The sequence below is a fragment of the Scyliorhinus canicula genome, chromosome 1, assembly GCF_902713615.1.
Source record: "Scyliorhinus canicula chromosome 1, sScyCan1.1, whole genome shotgun sequence".
Lineage (NCBI taxonomy): Eukaryota > Metazoa > Chordata > Chondrichthyes > Carcharhiniformes > Scyliorhinidae > Scyliorhinus > Scyliorhinus canicula.
Genome location: NC_052146.1, coordinates 286,600,538 through 286,616,612, shown reverse-complemented (window position 1 = coordinate 286,616,612; position 16,075 = coordinate 286,600,538). Strand labels below are relative to the sequence as shown.

Below are 16,075 nucleotides of genomic sequence, written 5' to 3'. Positions count from 1 at the left end.
CTGTTCGGGGACACTGAGGGAGAATTCAGAATGTCCAATTCACCTTACAAGCACGTCTTTCGGCACTTGTAGGAGGAAACTGGAGCACCCGGAGGAAACCCACGCAGACATGGAGAGAGCGTGCAGCCACCGCACAGTGTCCCAAGCCAGGAATCGAACTCGGGTCCCTGGCACTGTGAAGACTCAGTGCAAACCACTGTGCTACTGTGCCCTGCCCATGGTATTTATTAAGTGTTCCTTGTTCACATATCAGGGCACAATAATGTGTGCGGTTGTGGGACCTGTGCTCAGAGTCCTAATGTAAAATGGAACTTCTGAAATTCATTATAACACAGCAAACAGCAGCAACCACTAGATTAGTTTATTGTGATAAAACATGCTTTATTACTAGCATAGTATAGAAATATTCTCTGGCCCTATTTCTTCATATATTTTGCTACATCTAGGACGCAGCTTTCATGGTACATACCTGACAGAAAAGATGCCGACAAACCTTTGAAAATTTGGTTAATAATGTAAGAAGGAGTACTAAAAAGCTTACCTAAGTACCTAAAATGGCAGGCAAGGCTTGAGGAAATGGAGAACCGCTCGCGGCGGAGGAATCTGCGGATCCTGGGCCTCCTTAAGGGGCCTATGTGGTCACCATACTGAACTCGCTGATGGGAGCGGGTGGGAGAATGCGGAGGTACGAATCTACCAGGACTGGAGCGCGGAGGTGGCGAGGAAAAGGGCCGGTCATAACCGGACGAAAGCAGTGCTGCACAGGAGAGGGTTAGGGATGCGGGCTTCATGCGGCGTATGTTGGGCCGGATTCCTGACCTTGAGACAGGTGGTTTAATAATGGGAGGGGATTTTAACACAGTGCTGGACCCAGCACTTGACCGCTCTAGGTCTAGGACGGGTTGGAGTAGGAGGCCGGCGGCGGCCAAAGTACTGAGGGGGTTCATGGACCAGATGGGAGGGGTGGATCCTTGGACATTTATGAGGCCGATGTTAGGGAATTCTTGTTCTTCTCCCATCTCCACAAGGCTTACTCCCGGATTGACTTTTTTGTTTTGAGCAGGGCGTTGATTCCGAGGGTGGAAGGTGCGGAATACTCGGCGATAGCCATTTCAGACCATGCTCCGCATTGGGTAGACCTTGAGTTGAGGGAGGGTAGGGACCAACGCCCGATGTGGCGGTTAGAGTTGGGGTTGCTGGCGGACGAGGAGGCGTGCGGGCGGGTCCGGAGGTGTATGGAGGGGTACCTAGATATTAATGATAATGGGGAGGTGCAGGTGGGGGTGGTCTGGGAGGCGCTGAAGGCGGTGGTTAGGGGGAGCTGATCTCCATCAGGGCACATAGGGAGAGGGGGGAGAGGAGAAAGAGGGAGAGGCTGGTGGAAGACATGGTGAGGATAGACAAGAGGTACGCGGAGGTCCTGGAGGAAGGGCTGTTGAGGAAGTGACGTAGCTTCCAAGCGGAGTTCGATCTATTGACCACCAGGAAGACGGAGGCGCAGTGGAGGAGGGCGCAGGGGGCGGTATACAAATATGGGGAAAAGGCGAGTCGGATACTGGCGCACCAGCTCCGGAAGTGGGAGGAAGCTAGGGAGATAGGGGGAGTTAGGGATGGAGGAGGGAGTCTGGTACGAAGTGCGAGGGGCATCAGCGGGGTTTTTAGGACTTTTTATGAGGAACTATACCGGTCAGTGCCCCCAGTGGAGGAGGGAGGGATGGATCGCTTTCTGGGCAAGCTAAGGTTTCCGAAAGTGGAGGAGGAGCAGGTGGTGGGGTTGGGGGTGCCAGTTGGACTGGAGGAGCTGGTTAACGCGACGGGGAGCATGCAGACACGGAAGGCACCGGGGCCCGATGGGTTCCCAGTTGAATTCTATAAGAAGTTTTCAGATCTGCTGGGCCCCCTGCTAGTTAGGACCTTTAATGAGGCAAGAAAGGGGGGGGCTTTGCTTCCGACGATGTCTAGGGCGCTGATCTCGCTGATCCTGAAGCGGGATAAGGATCCCCTTCAGTGCGGGTCACATAGACCGATTTCGCTCCTGAATGTGGATGCGAAACTGCTAGCAAAGATATTGGCCAGGAGGGTGGAGGACATCGTGCCGCAGGTCATACACAAGGATCAAACAGGTTTTGTGAAGGGGGAGGTAGTTGAATACCGGAGGATTCTGAATGTCACAATGATGCCGGCAGTGGAAGGGGAGGCGGAGGTATTGGCGGCGATGGATGCGGAGAAGGCCTTTGATAGGGTGGAGTGGGGATACCTTTGGGAGGTGTTGAAACGGTTCGGGTTTGGAGAGGGATTTGTTAGGTGGGTGAGGCTGCTGTATGAGGCCCCAGTGGCGAGTGTGGCTATGAATGGGAGGAGGTCGGAGAATTTTCAATTGTACCGGGGGACGAGGAAGGGGTGCCCCCTGTCTCCCCTGCTCTTTGCGCTGGCGATCAAACCCCTGGCCATTGCGCTGAGGGAGTCGAGGAACTGGAGGGAGATAGTGCGGGGTGGGGGGGAAGAGCATTGGCTGTCGGTATACATGGATGACCTACTGTTGTACTTGGCGGACCCGGTGGGGGGGATGCCGGAGGTGATAAGGATTCTTAGGGAGTTCGGGGACTTCTCCGGGTATAAGCTCAACGTGGGGAAGAGTGAGCTGTTCATAGTACATCTGGGGGACCAGGAGAGAGGGATTGGGGAGCTCCCGCTGAAAAGGGCGGAGAGGAGTTTTAGGTGCCTGGGGGTCCAGGTAGCGAGGAGCTGGGGGGCCCTATACAGGCTCAACTTTACGAAGCTGGTGGAGCAGATGGAGGAGGAGTTTAGGAGGTGGGATGTGTTGCCACTCTCCCTAGCGGGCAGGGTCCAGTCTGTCAAAATGACGGTGCTCCCGAGGTTTTTGTTCCTCTTCCAGTGCCTCCCTATCATGATTCCTAAGGCTTTCTTCAGGCGGGTCAATAGGAGTATTATGGGGTTTGTGTGGGCGCAGAAGACCCCGAGGGTGAGGAGGGTATTCCTGCAGTGGGGTAGGGATGTGGGAGGGTTGGCGTTGCCCAACCTATATGGGTACTACTGGGCCGCGAATGTGGCGATGATACATAGGTGGATGATGGAGGGGGAGGGGGCGGCATGGAAGAGGGTGGAGGCGGTGTCTTGTGTGGGCACGAGCCTGGAGGCGCTGGTGACGGCGCCATTGCCGCTCCCCCCAACAAGATATACTACGAGTCCGGTGGTGGCGGCTACCCTCAAAATCTGTGGGCAGTGGAGGCGGCATAGGGGGGAAGTGAAGGCTTCAGTCTGGTCCCTGACACGGGGGAACCATCGGTTTGTACCAGGGAGAATGGACGGAGGGTTTCGGAGCTGGCACAGGGCAGGTATCAGGCGGATGGGGGACCTTTTTCCCGATTGGAAGTTTGCGACCCTAGAGGAGTTGGAGGGGAGGTTTGGCCTTCCCCCAGGGAACACCTTCAGATACATGCAGGTAAGGGCGTTTGTCAGGCGGCAGGTGGCGGAGTTTCCACTGTTGCCGTCAAGGGGGGTTCAGGATAGGGTGCTCTCGTGGACATGGGTTTGAGGGGAGGATTTTGGCAATCTACCAAATGACGCAAGAGGGGGAGGAGGCCTCGGTGGAGGAGCTGAAAGGTAAGTGGGAGGAGTAGCTGGGAGAGGAGATCGACGAGGGGATGTTGGCGGATGCCCTGGGGATGGTGAATTCCTCCTCCCCCTGCGCGAGGCTCAGTTTAATTCAATTTAACGTGCTGCATAGGGCGCACATGACTGGGGCAAGGCTGAGCCGGTTCTTTGGGCGAGAGGACAGGTGTGTCAGGTGTTCAGGGAGCCCAGCAAACCACACCCACATGTTTTGGGCGTGCCCTGCGCTGGAGGGCTTTTGGAGGGGCGTCACGGAGACGCTGTCAAGGGTGGTTGGTTCCAGGGTTGAGCCGGGCTGGGGGCTCGCAATATTTGGGGTAGCAGTGGAGCCAGGCGTGCAGGAGGCAAAAGAGGCCGGTATTCTGGCCTTTGCGTCCCTGGTAGCCCGGCGCAGGATTCTTCTGCAGTGGAAGGATGCAAGGCCCCCGGGCGTGGAATCCTGGGTCAACGATATGGCTGGGTTCATCAAACTGGAGAGGGTCAAGTTTGCCCTCAGGAGGTCGGGGCAAGGGTTCTTCCGGCGGTGGCAACCGTTTCTAGACTTTCTGGCAGAGCATTAGAGGATGGTCAGTTACAGCAGCAACCGGGGGCGGGGGAATGGACGGGTTTGTTTTTTCCTTTATTGGGTATGTGTATTTGTTCTCATGTTAATTAATTTTGTTAATTTATTGTTTCTGTATTGGGGGGGGGGCTACTGTTATTTTTATTTTTCTTCCGTTTCTGTTGGTTAAAACTTGTTGAAAATTTGAATAAAAATTATTTAAAAAAAAATATATTTCTTGTTGTCTGGTTTTCTCAAACTTTAATGTTAGAAATCGTATTGGAAAAAATTATGGTAATTTCTGTTAACAAATCATGCTGTAACTTAAATCAGTTGTTCTTGGAAAGCATTGTTATTGGAATGATGCAATTGTTTCAGGAGCCTGGACTGTACAACATAAATTCACCTGGAGGTCTCTCAAAGAGGCTGGAATTTTCCCTAAAAATGTCATTTTGGATGTGAAAATCAGTGTGAATCGCGCTGGCTGTTCTGGCATGATCCCAATCCATAGAATTCCCACAGTGCAGAAGGAGGTAATTTGGCACATTGAGTTCGCACTGATCCTCCGAAAGAGCACTCCATCCAGTTCCACTTCCCCGCCCCATCCCACAACCCTGTACATTGACCATGGCCATAGAACAAATGCGATTGGACAGGGATGTGCTGAGTGGACGCACAAAAAGTGGCTCTCTTCCTGAGAATTTGGAGTTAGGCACTTTAAACTCAAAACAGCCCGCTGGAAATGGGGAAAAAAACACCTAACCCTCCTTCAACACAGCAAGACTAATTGTGTTGAGCAGCTGCAGCTCCACAGGACGAAAAGAAAGAAAAGACAATACTGGAGAGATGAATGGCAGAGATGGCTGTGGTAGTCACCACTGTTTTATATATATATATATATATATCACATATGAGGTGTAATACGGTGAGGTTCCTGTACTACAGGTACGGGGGTAGATCCCTGCCTGCTGGCTCTGCCCAGTAGGCGGAGTATAAATGTGTGGGCTCATCGAGCTACAGCCATTTCGGCAGCAGCTGCAGGAGGCTACACATCTCTGCTTAATAAAGCCTTGTTTACACTCTACTCTCATCTCATTGTAATTGATAGTGCATCAATTTATTTTTTTTACGAGGGATCTCCGCATCAAGCCGGATCGCCTGCAGCTTCCCCCTCAAGCAGACAACGCCAAGTCGGCCTTCGCATATTGGCTAGCTTGCTTTGAAGTCTACATTGGATCTGCAACAGAACCACCCTCAGAGGCACAGAAGCTCCAGATCCTGTATACATGGCTGAGCTCTGATATCTTTTTTTTTTTCTTTTTTTTAAATAAATTTAGATTACCCAATTATATTTTCCAATTAAGGGGCAATTTAGCATGGCCAATACACCTACTCTGCACATTTTTGGGTTGTGGGGGCGAAACCCACGCAGACACGGGGAGAATGTGCAAACTCCACACGGACAGTGACCCAGAGCCGGGATCGAACCTGGGACCTCAGCGCCGTGAGGCGGTTGTGCTAACCACTAGGCCACCGTGCTGCCCGGAGCTCCGATATCTTTCCCCTCATCCGGGACGCGCCTACCTACGCTGAGGCCATGGCGCTAAGGAAAGAGAACTACACTCAGCAGACCAACAAAATCTATGCCAGGCACCTCCTGTCCACGCGACATCAACTCCCCGGTGAGTCTGTGGAAGATTTCTGGCGTGCCCTGCATGCCCTGGCGAGGGACTGCGATTGCCAGGCCGTTTTGGCCCATTGAACGTTTCGAACTCCTAATCAGGGGTGCTTTCGTTACAGGCATAGGGTCGGCGTACATCTTCTAGCGCCTCTTAGAAGGGGCTACCCTCGACCTCACGGCGACCAAGAATCACGCAATCTCACTAATGGTCGCCTCCCGTAATGTACAAGCGTTCAACGTATCAAGGCCGACATCGCCAAGGCCGCAATGCACACGGTCGATGAGACACTCCCCTTCCAAGTCGAGAGTGATGCATCAGACGTCGCTCAGGCCGCCACTCTCAAGGCACCCGATTGTCTTAATTTGTGAACTTACCCTAAAATGTTAACCTATGCGTGTAAATAGTCTTCCACCACCCCGGCTGGTCTCTTTTTTTAACAGGGGGTGAATGTGGTCGTCACCACTGTTATATATATATATCACATATGAGGTGTAATAGGATGAGGCTCCTGTACTACAGGTACAGGGGTAGATCCCTGCCTGCTGGCTCCGCCCGGTAGGCGGAGTATAAATGTGTGCACACCGAGCTGCAGCCTTTTTGGCAGCAGCTGCGGGAGGCTACACATCTCTGCTTAATAAAGCCTTGTTTACACTCTACTCTCGTCTCATCGTAATTGATAGTGCATTAATGGCAAGCACGCGAGGTAATGAAACCCCGGCCACATCTGACCGAGAGGGACCACCAGGCTGCGAACCAAGCTCCTCCTCCCCAGTGAGTGGATGGAGGGAATTCCTTTGGCAGGAACTCAAGAAGGCCATTAAAGTCGATATGAGGGCAATGGTCAAGGTGGCAGGGGTGCTGATCACCATGCAGGTAGCCCTGGAAAAGACGGAGAGGCAGCTGAAGACTCGGGGCGACCATAAGGGAGCTGAAAAAGTCCTCAACGGATTAGAGCGACCGGATTGCTGCACTGGAAAAGGATGTGGCAAGGTTGGTGGCCAGTCAAGGGATGCTAAAAGGAAAGATTGAAGATCAGGCCAACCGATCGCAGTGCCAGAACCTACGCATAGTGGGCCTAATGGAGGGAACCGAGGGCAGGAACCCCACGGAATATGTGGCCCAGATGATGGACAACCTGGTGGGGAGAGACAGCTTCTCCAAGCTGCCAGAAATAGAGCCCACAGGTCATTCCGGCCAAAGCCCAGGGCGGGGAATAGCCAAGGGCCATAATTGCAAAATTAGACCGGTACCAAGACCAGGAAAGAATCCTGAACTGGGCCAGGCAGACAAGGCCCTGCAACTGGGAGGGACAACGATTAGGATCTATCAGGACATTGGGGTGGGTCTGGCTGAGAGGCAGGCGGAATTCAATAGAACCAAAATTCAACAGCCCTGTACAAAAATGGGATAAAATTTTGATCCAGCCAAGCTCTGGGTCACCTGCCAGGGCAGAGAGCATTACTTCACCATGCCTGCGGATGCGGACAGATTCATCCAGAAACACAAACTGGGAAGACAGCAGCAGAACCAGTGATAAAGCGGACACCCTAGTGGATTGCGGCTGCCAAAGACTAGTTGAGTGGGACTGTACCACCTCGGTTTGAAAGGAGAGGGCGAGAGCAGCTTGGCACAGGAGAGGGTGAAGAGGAGGAAGGGAGAACAGACATGTAGCGTGCGAAGGGGAGGCTGACCGCAGGAGGGGGGGCAACCCACTAGTGAGAATGCTCGCGCCAGGATGTACGAGCGAAAGGGGGGCCATGGCACATCCCCCGTTGGGGGGAGGGCACCTGCCGAGAGGAGGGCTCAGTAAGAGGAGTGAAGGGAGGGAAATGGAGGAAGAGGACAACTATAGAGGTAAGTGGGGGGGAGAAAACCGATCCGAAGGGAAAATAAAGGGATGGTGGGGGGGCTCTAGGCTGGCTATGACAGATCGCACATGGCAGCAAGGAACACAAAGGTACTTTGGAGGGTCCCAAACAAAGGGAAACCCCGGAGTGCAGGTGCTGATCCACATGGCATACACATTTTGATGGCCATTTTGGGATGCCTTTGGACAAAGGAAAACCCTGGAGCGCAGGGGCCCAGCCTCATGGTGAGTATGATGACCAAGGCCATATTGGATGGCTCCCTAATAAAGGGAAACCCCGAAGTGCAGGGGCGCATCCACAAGGTGAGTATGGTTGATCCCGCAGGAGGAGGGGAAGGGGGGAACAGAAACCCCTGATCAGAATAGTCACCTGGAACGTCAGGGGACTTAACATCCCAGTGAAAAGATCTGGAGTCTTCGCCCATCTGAAAAGTATGAAGGCCGCCATAGTCTTCCACCTGGGGAGAAGGACAGACTGTGGGGAGGAAAGGTTGGGTGGGACAGACGTACCATTCATGCTACAGGACGAGAGCTGGCATGACGTGGCCGTACTGCTCAGTAAGAGGACGGTGTTTATAGTGACGTGTGCGGTTACAGACCCTGGGGAATGGTATGTCATGGCCAGTGTTGCCCTGGACGGGGCACCAGTGGTCCTTGTTATTTTTTCTTTCTTGTTTATAAATTGAGCGTATCCAATAATAATTTTTTTCCAATTAAGGGGCAATTTAGTGTGGCCAATCCACCTAACCTGCACATCTTTGGGTTGTGGGGGTGAAACTCACGCAGACGTGGGGAGAATGTGCAAACTCCACACGGACCAGTGGTCCTTGTTAATGTGTACGCTCACAACTGGGACAACATGGAATTCATAAAGAAGACCATGGCACAATCCCTGACATAAACACGCACATTCATCGTGGGAGGGGGACTTTAACTGTGTACAGGACCCACAGACGTTCAGATCTTCTGTTGTTGACGTGGTGATGTTGATATTGTAATTTCTTTGTGAATGTCGTCAGTGTTCTTGTTTTTAAGTAACCAGCAAGTTCTCACGAGGTGTTCGAATGGTTGAACGGCTGATGTTGACTGATGTGGAATTTTGTTTTGTGCTTGTGATGTCGATTTAGTGTGTCATCTGCATTGTAAGCTGGTTTACTTGCTTGTTCTGAAGCAAATGTGAATTTGTGAAATTTGTTGTCATGCCATGGCATGTTTGTACTCTTGTCATTGTTTTGGAGTGTGCTGTTGCATTGTCCACCATGGCCCCCATCTGTAACAACCACAGGTTCACGACAGCAACAATGGACGCCACCTTTAAAAGGTGGAGACAGGACGAGGGGACACTGACAGTTAGCGACATGTACACAGATGATAGACTAGCGACTTTGGAGGAACTGACGGTGAGATTCCAGCTGCGTTAAGGGAACAAATTAAAGTACATGCAAATCAAAAAACCTCCTCCGTAGGAAACAACGATGTACCCACGGACGCCGAGACACTCACTGTAGAGGGACTATTGAACGCAGGCAACTTGGGGAAAAGGAACTGCAGTGACCTGTACGGACCATTATTGGAGGAGGCACGCCCCGCCTGGACGAAATAAGAGAACAATCGGAGGAAGAACTAGGTGTAGAATTAAGGGGGGGCTCTGAAGCACTAAACAGGATGAACTCCACCTCCATATGCACAGGGCTGAGCCTAATGTAGTTAAAGGTGGTACACAGAGCGCACCTAACCAGAACACGAATGAACAGGTTCTTCCTGGAGATGGAGGACAAATGTGGACTGTGCCAAGGAGGCCCGGCCAACCACACCACATGTTTTGGGCCTGCACCACACTTGTCGGTTCTGGGCAACCTTTTTTTAAATGAATTTAGAGTACCCGGCTAAATCGCTGGCTTTTAAAGCAGACCAAGGCAGGCCAGCAGCACGGTTCAATTCCCATTCCAGCCTCCCCGAACAGGCGCCGGAATGTGGCGATTAGGGGCTTTTCACAGTAACTTCATTGAAGCCTACTCGTGACAATACGCGATTTTCATTTCACTTCATTTCATTTTTTCCAATTAAGGGGAAATTTAGCGTGGCCAATCCACCTACACTGCTCATCTTTGGGTTGCGCGGGCGAAACCCACACAAACACGGGGAGAATGTGAAAACTCCACATGGGCAGTTACCCAGAGCCGGGATCGAACCTGGGACCTCGGCGCCATGAGGCAGCAGTGCTTTCCACTGCGCCACCATGCTGCGCTTGGATAACCTTTTTTGAGGCAATGTCCAAGGTTATGGGGTGAGGATGGAGCCATGCCCTAAAGCGGCGGTCTTCGGAGTCTCGGAACAGCCAGGACTCTACATGGGGAGGGGGAGTTGACACCCTAGCCTTTGCCTGCTTAATTGCTCGCCCAAGATTCCTGCACCATCCAAAGCTGCAGACTTGCTGTCCGACCTGTCGGAATTCCTCCGACTGGAGAAAATAAAATTCACCATCTGTGGATCGGAAGAGGGCTTTCACAAGATGTGGAAACCATTCACCAACTTGTTTCAAGACCTGTTCATAGACAGCAACCAACGGTGGGGGTGGGGGTGGTAGGTGCAGGTGAACCACAAAACACAAAGGAGGGAGGGGGGCAAGTTGGGGGAACTGAGTGAGGGGGTGTGTGGTTAAAAATAACCCACAGTGGGAACCACAGAATACAGGCGGCATAGCCGTGGAGGATGGGACAGAGGACAAGAGGGAGAAACAGGGACAACACCAGCATACTGGGCGATACATGCCAGGGCCAACACCGGGTGGCCAATCAGGTTGGAACGGCCAGATAGAGTCTACAGCCACAGTGGCTGGAGAGACATGTAAATTGTCATAAGCTTCCTTGTTTGAATATGTGGTATTTTCTCTGTGTTTTGTGTGTCTCTGCTCACGTCTCTGAGGGAGCTCTGTAAATTTGAAAGCATTTAGCTTTCAGTGATTGCTGGACTATGTACCAGAAAAAGATGAAAATCAATAAAAGCATGTGAAAAAATAGAATAATCACGATCATTCCACACTTAATAATTTTTTTGGAGCTTGGAGTGATTTGCGCCGTGTATGAGATGTGCGGCACCCAAAGATGCTGGCAAGGTCAGATCCTCAGAGACCAGGATTTCCCTCATAGCGGGGTTTGTGCCGGGCACACAAAATTGCCCCCAGTGTTCTTCTGCATTTCCAGGGAGATTCTTTTGAGGGATGAATTCACAGAATCACAGGATCTTTACAGCGCAGGAGGCCGTGTTTGGCCTATCCTGTCTACGCAAGTTAAGGGAATGAGCAATTTACTCAATGAAGGCCCACCTTCTCATCCTTGCCCCTCACTTGAGGTGTGCTGATCCTTCGGTTAAATCACCACCAGTCACCTCTCCCCCTTTAAAGAAGAAAGCAGCCTATTGTCATCTGGGACAATGTGACTTTACCGTTACCTTACTCAATGCCATTTCCCTGCCTTCTCTCCATAACCCTATGTATTATTCCTTGTGTCTGAATAAAGCTCGTAGTCTTACATTTGAAGTAGATGCTTTATTGTGTGAATTTGTTCTCTCTCCAGCGTTTATACTTTTTTAAAAAAATAATTTTTATTGAGAAATTTTGATTTTATACAACATTGACGCACCTTAGTAAAATACCGAAAATAACAATAATATTAACAATCATATACATTCGCCCCATCCCCATGAACAACCCAGCATTTTAACAACAATGCAAATTAACACACTATAAAGTTACAGAATAAACACTACAATAATGCACCCCCCCCCCCCCCCCCCCCCCCCCGGGTTGCTGCTGCTATTGACCCAGTTACCTATCTCTGAGCCAGGAAGTCCAGAAAAGGCTGCCATCGTTTATAGAACCCTTGTATTGATCCTCTCAGGGCAAATTTGACCTTTTCCAATTTTATAAATCCCGCCATGTCACTGATCCAGGTCTCCACACTTGGGGGCCTTGCATCCTTCCATTGTAACAGAATCCTTCGACGGGCTACTAGGGACGCAAAGGCCAGGACACCGGCCTCTTTCGCCTCCTGCACTCCCGGCTCTACCGCAACTCCAAAAATCGCGAGTCCCCACCCTGGTTTGACCCTGGATCCAACCACCCTCGACACCGTCCCCGCCACCCCCTTCCAGAATTCTTCCAGTGCTGGACATGCCCAGAACATATGGGCGTGGTTCGCAGGACTCCCCGAACATCTGGTGCACCTGTCCGCACCCCCGAAGAACCTACTCATCCGAGTCCCGGACATGTGGGCCCGGTGCAGCACCTTAAATTGGATGAGACTAAGCCTCGCACATGAGGAGGAAGAGTTGACTCTCTCCAAGGCATCCGCCCAAGTCCCGTCCTCTATCTGCTCCCCGAGTTCCTCCTCCCATTTAGCCTTCAGCTCCTCCACTGACGACTCCTCCACCTCCTGCATTACCTTATAGATGTCAGACACCTTCCCCTCTCCTACCCACACCCCCGAAAGCACTCTGTCCATCGTCCCCTGCGAGGGCAGCAAAGGAAATCCCTCTACCTGTCGCCTAGCAAACGCCTTTACCTGCAGGTATCTGAACATGTTCCCCTGGGGAAGGCCAAATTTATCTTCCAGTTCCCCCAGGCCCGCAAACCTCCCGCCAATAAACAGGTCCCTCAATTTGCTGATGCCCGCCCTTTGCCACCCCCTGAATCCCCCATCCGTGTTCCCCGGGATGAACCGATGGTTGCCACCCAGTGGAGCCTCCATCGAGCCCCCTGTTTCCCCCCGATGCCGTCTCCATTGTTCCCAGATTCTTAGGGTCGCCGCCACCACCGGGCTCGTGGTAAACCTCTTAGGGGAGAGCGGCAACGGTGCCGTTACCATGGCACCCAGGCTCGTACCTCTACATGACGCCATCTCCATTCTTTTCCACGCCGCCCCTCCCCCCTCCATCACCCATTTACGCACCGTTGACACATTGGCTGCCCAATAGTACCCCAGAAGGTTGGGCAGTGCCAGCCCACCTCCATCCCTTCCTCGCTCCAGGAACACCCTCCTCACTCTCGGAGTCCCATGTGCCCACACAAAACTCAGAATACTGCTAGTCACTCTCCTAAAGAAGGCCCTGGGGATAAATATGGGCAGGCACTGAAAAAGGAACAAGAACCTCGGAAGCACTGTCATTTTGACGGACTGCACCCTCCCCGCCAACGACAATGGCAGCATGTCCCACCTCCTGAACTCCTCCTCCATCTGATCTACCAGCCTGGTAAAGTTATGCTTGTGGAGAGTCCCCCAGTCCCTGGCCACTTGCACCCCCAGGTACCTAAAGCTCTCCCCTGCCCGCCTAAGCGGGAGCCTACCAATTCCTTCCTCCTGGTCTCCAGGGTGCACCACAAACACCTCGCTCTTGCCTAAGTTTAATTTATAACCTGAGAAGGTCCCAAACTCGGCTAGTAACTCCATCACTCCCGGCATCCCTCCCACCGGGTCCGCCACATACAGTAACAGGTTGTCGGCATACAACGACACCCTATGTTCCTCTCCACCTCGCACCAAGCCTCTCCACCTCTCTGAATCTCTCAATGCCATCGCCAGCGGCTCGATTGCCAGTGCAAACAACAAAGGGGACAGAGGGCAACCCTGCCTGGTCCCTCGGTAAAGCCGGAAGTACTCCGACCTCCTCCTATTCGTGGCCACGCACGCCATCGGGGCCTCATATAGCAGCCTCACCCATCTAATAAACCCTTCACCAAATCCAAACCTCCCCAACACCTCCCATAGGTACCCCCACTCCACTATCCAGTGCCACCACTATCTCTGCCTCCCCCTCAATCGCCGGCATCATAACGACATTCAGCAATCTCCGCACATTCGTGTTCAGCTGCCTTCCCTTCACAAAACCTGTCTGGTCCTCGTGCACAACCCCTGGCACACAGTCCTCTATCCTGGTGGCCAGGATTTTTGCCAGCACCTTAGCGTCCACGTTGAGGAGAGATATGGGCCTGTATGAACCACACTGCTGGGGGTCCTTGTCCTTCTTTAAAATTAACGAGATCAGCGCCCGTGACATCGTCGGGGGCAAAGTCCCCCCCTCCCACGCTTCATTGAGTGTTCGCACCAGCAAGGGGCCCACTAGATCCACAAACTTTTTATAAAATTCCACCGGGAACCCATCCGGCCCCGGTGCCTTCCCTGACTGCATCTGCCCGATCCCCTTAACTAGCTCCTTCCAGCGTTTATACTATCTGTTACATCTGAGCTGTCTGTCTGTGTCCTGCTCACCAGTTGCTGTTCCTGTGAAGAGTGCCTCCTGACTTCCTATCTGTCCATTATATACATCTATGGTGCTCTCTCTAGTGGTTACTCAGTTGTGGTGTGTTTACATTAACTTCTTGTGTATATACAGTGATGCATATCACTACATCCTCCTTTTTCGTTTTACATATTTTCTGTACTTTGTTAAAGAAAATTGTACAAACAGGTAGATAACTGATGATATGCACAAGTTGTGATGATATTGATGATTATACAAAGCAAATTAATATTTATGAGTCGAATCTTAATAAAAAATTTATGAGCCCAATTTTATGAATTTATTCGGTTGAGTTTTTTTTTCTTCTGTTGTTGACTTGGTGATGTTGATATTGTAATTTCTTTGTGAATGTCGTCAGTGTTCTTGTTTTTAAGTAACCAGAAAGTTCTCACGAGGTGTTCGAATGGTTGAACTGCTGATGTTGACTGATGTGGAATTTTGTTTTGTGCTTGTGATGTAGATTTAGTGTGTCATCTGCCTTGAAAGCTGGTTTACTTGTTTGTTCTGGAGCAAATGTGAATTTGTGAGATTTGTTGTCATGCCATGGCATGGTTGTACTCTTGTCATTATTTTGGAGTGTGTTGTTGCATTGTCCTTCATGTGCAGAGTTGTACCATGTTGTACAGATCGTTGTTTCATTGTTGTTGTTTCTGTCATTTCTGTCTTTGTTGTTTTCGGTGTTTTTGTCGTGCTTGTTGTTGTCTTTGTTATGCTTCTTGTTGTTGTTATTGTTCTTGTAGTTTTTGTTGTGCTTGTCGTTTTTGTTGTGCTTCTTGTTGTTTTTGTTGTTGCTGTTGTTGTTCTTGTCTCTGTTGTGCTTCTTGTGGTTTTTGTTGTTCTTGTTGCGCTCAATGACTGTTCGGTGTGGATAATTTGAGTCATTCCCAAAGTTATTGGTGTCAGTGTCCTTTGTGGTATCTGATGTTTCATTGAGCATTTCTTCTTGAGGATTGTGAGAATGATCTGATGTTGCATTGATCTTGGTGACATTAGTCATTTGTGGTGGATTTGATTCCTCTTCTTTGATTCCTTGGTGCTCCTCTTCTGGAGTTGTTTCTGGTTGATCTGCTTCATCTTTGATCTCTTGGTGCTCCTCTTCTGGAGTTGTTTCTGGTTGATCTGCTTCATCTTTGATCTCTTGGTGCTCCTCTTCTGGAGTTAGCGTCGCCAAGATTTCTACAAAGAGTAGATGAGGATTTAATTCATGCGGTCTCACTAGACCTCATGAGTAGTTGTGCTTTGATTGTCAAGTTCATTTGTACAGATGAGCTCAGATCTGTCAGTCTCGTTGTGATCTTGTGTATCTTGTCTGGGAATTGTGATTTACTCGTCACTTATCTCACAGACAATGGGTAGATTTACATTGTCTTCTTGTTGATTATGTGTGCTGGGTAGACTTTCATAGTCTTTTTGTTGTTCACGTGGGCTTGGTAAGCTTTCATAGTCTGCTTCTGGTCACTCAGATAAGGTGGATAGACCTTCATGGTCTTGTTCATGTATGGATTTTGCTATGGAGTCTTTAGTTGCTTCTATTTTGGAGTCTGTCAATGAGCTCTCTGTGGAGGCTTGTGTCACCCTCTCTGTGGAGTCTTTCATCGCTCTCTGTGTGGAGTTATGCAGTGTTCTGTCTGTGGAATCGATTTGCGCTCTCAACGGAGTCGGCCAGTACTCTCTGTGTGGCATTGTTTTCTTCTTGGGTATTTGACAGGTTGCTGTCATCCAATGTATCGGCGATCTGCCATTACATTATGGTATTGGATTTGTCTACCAGGAGTAGAGTCGTGTTGAACTTTTCAACCGTGTCGCTGATGCTCTGATTAGCACATCCGAATAACTCAGCCATGTCTGAGTTGCATTTTTCGATAAACAAATCATCTTATTTTGTTTTGGATTTGTTATTGTGCTCTTCACTTTGCGTGGTGCAAATTGCTTGTTCCAGGGTGTTGTGAATGTTATTTTCAACTGATGGTAGAAGTTCAGGAATTGTTGTGCCTTTTGAGGTTGAAGTTTTTGGTTTTGTGCCTTTAAAAGTCTTTTTTGTGATTTTCGGGCATT

At 50.6% G+C, this 16,075-nt stretch overlaps 1 protein-coding gene across 1 annotated transcript in view; it reads right to left on the bottom strand.

Moving 5' to 3' along the window:
• LOC119975111 (arginase-1-like) overlaps positions 1–16,075 on the bottom strand; it is a 137,209-nt gene that overhangs the window by 17,267 nt on the left and 103,867 nt on the right. The gene's annotated exons all lie outside the window — the stretch shown is intronic.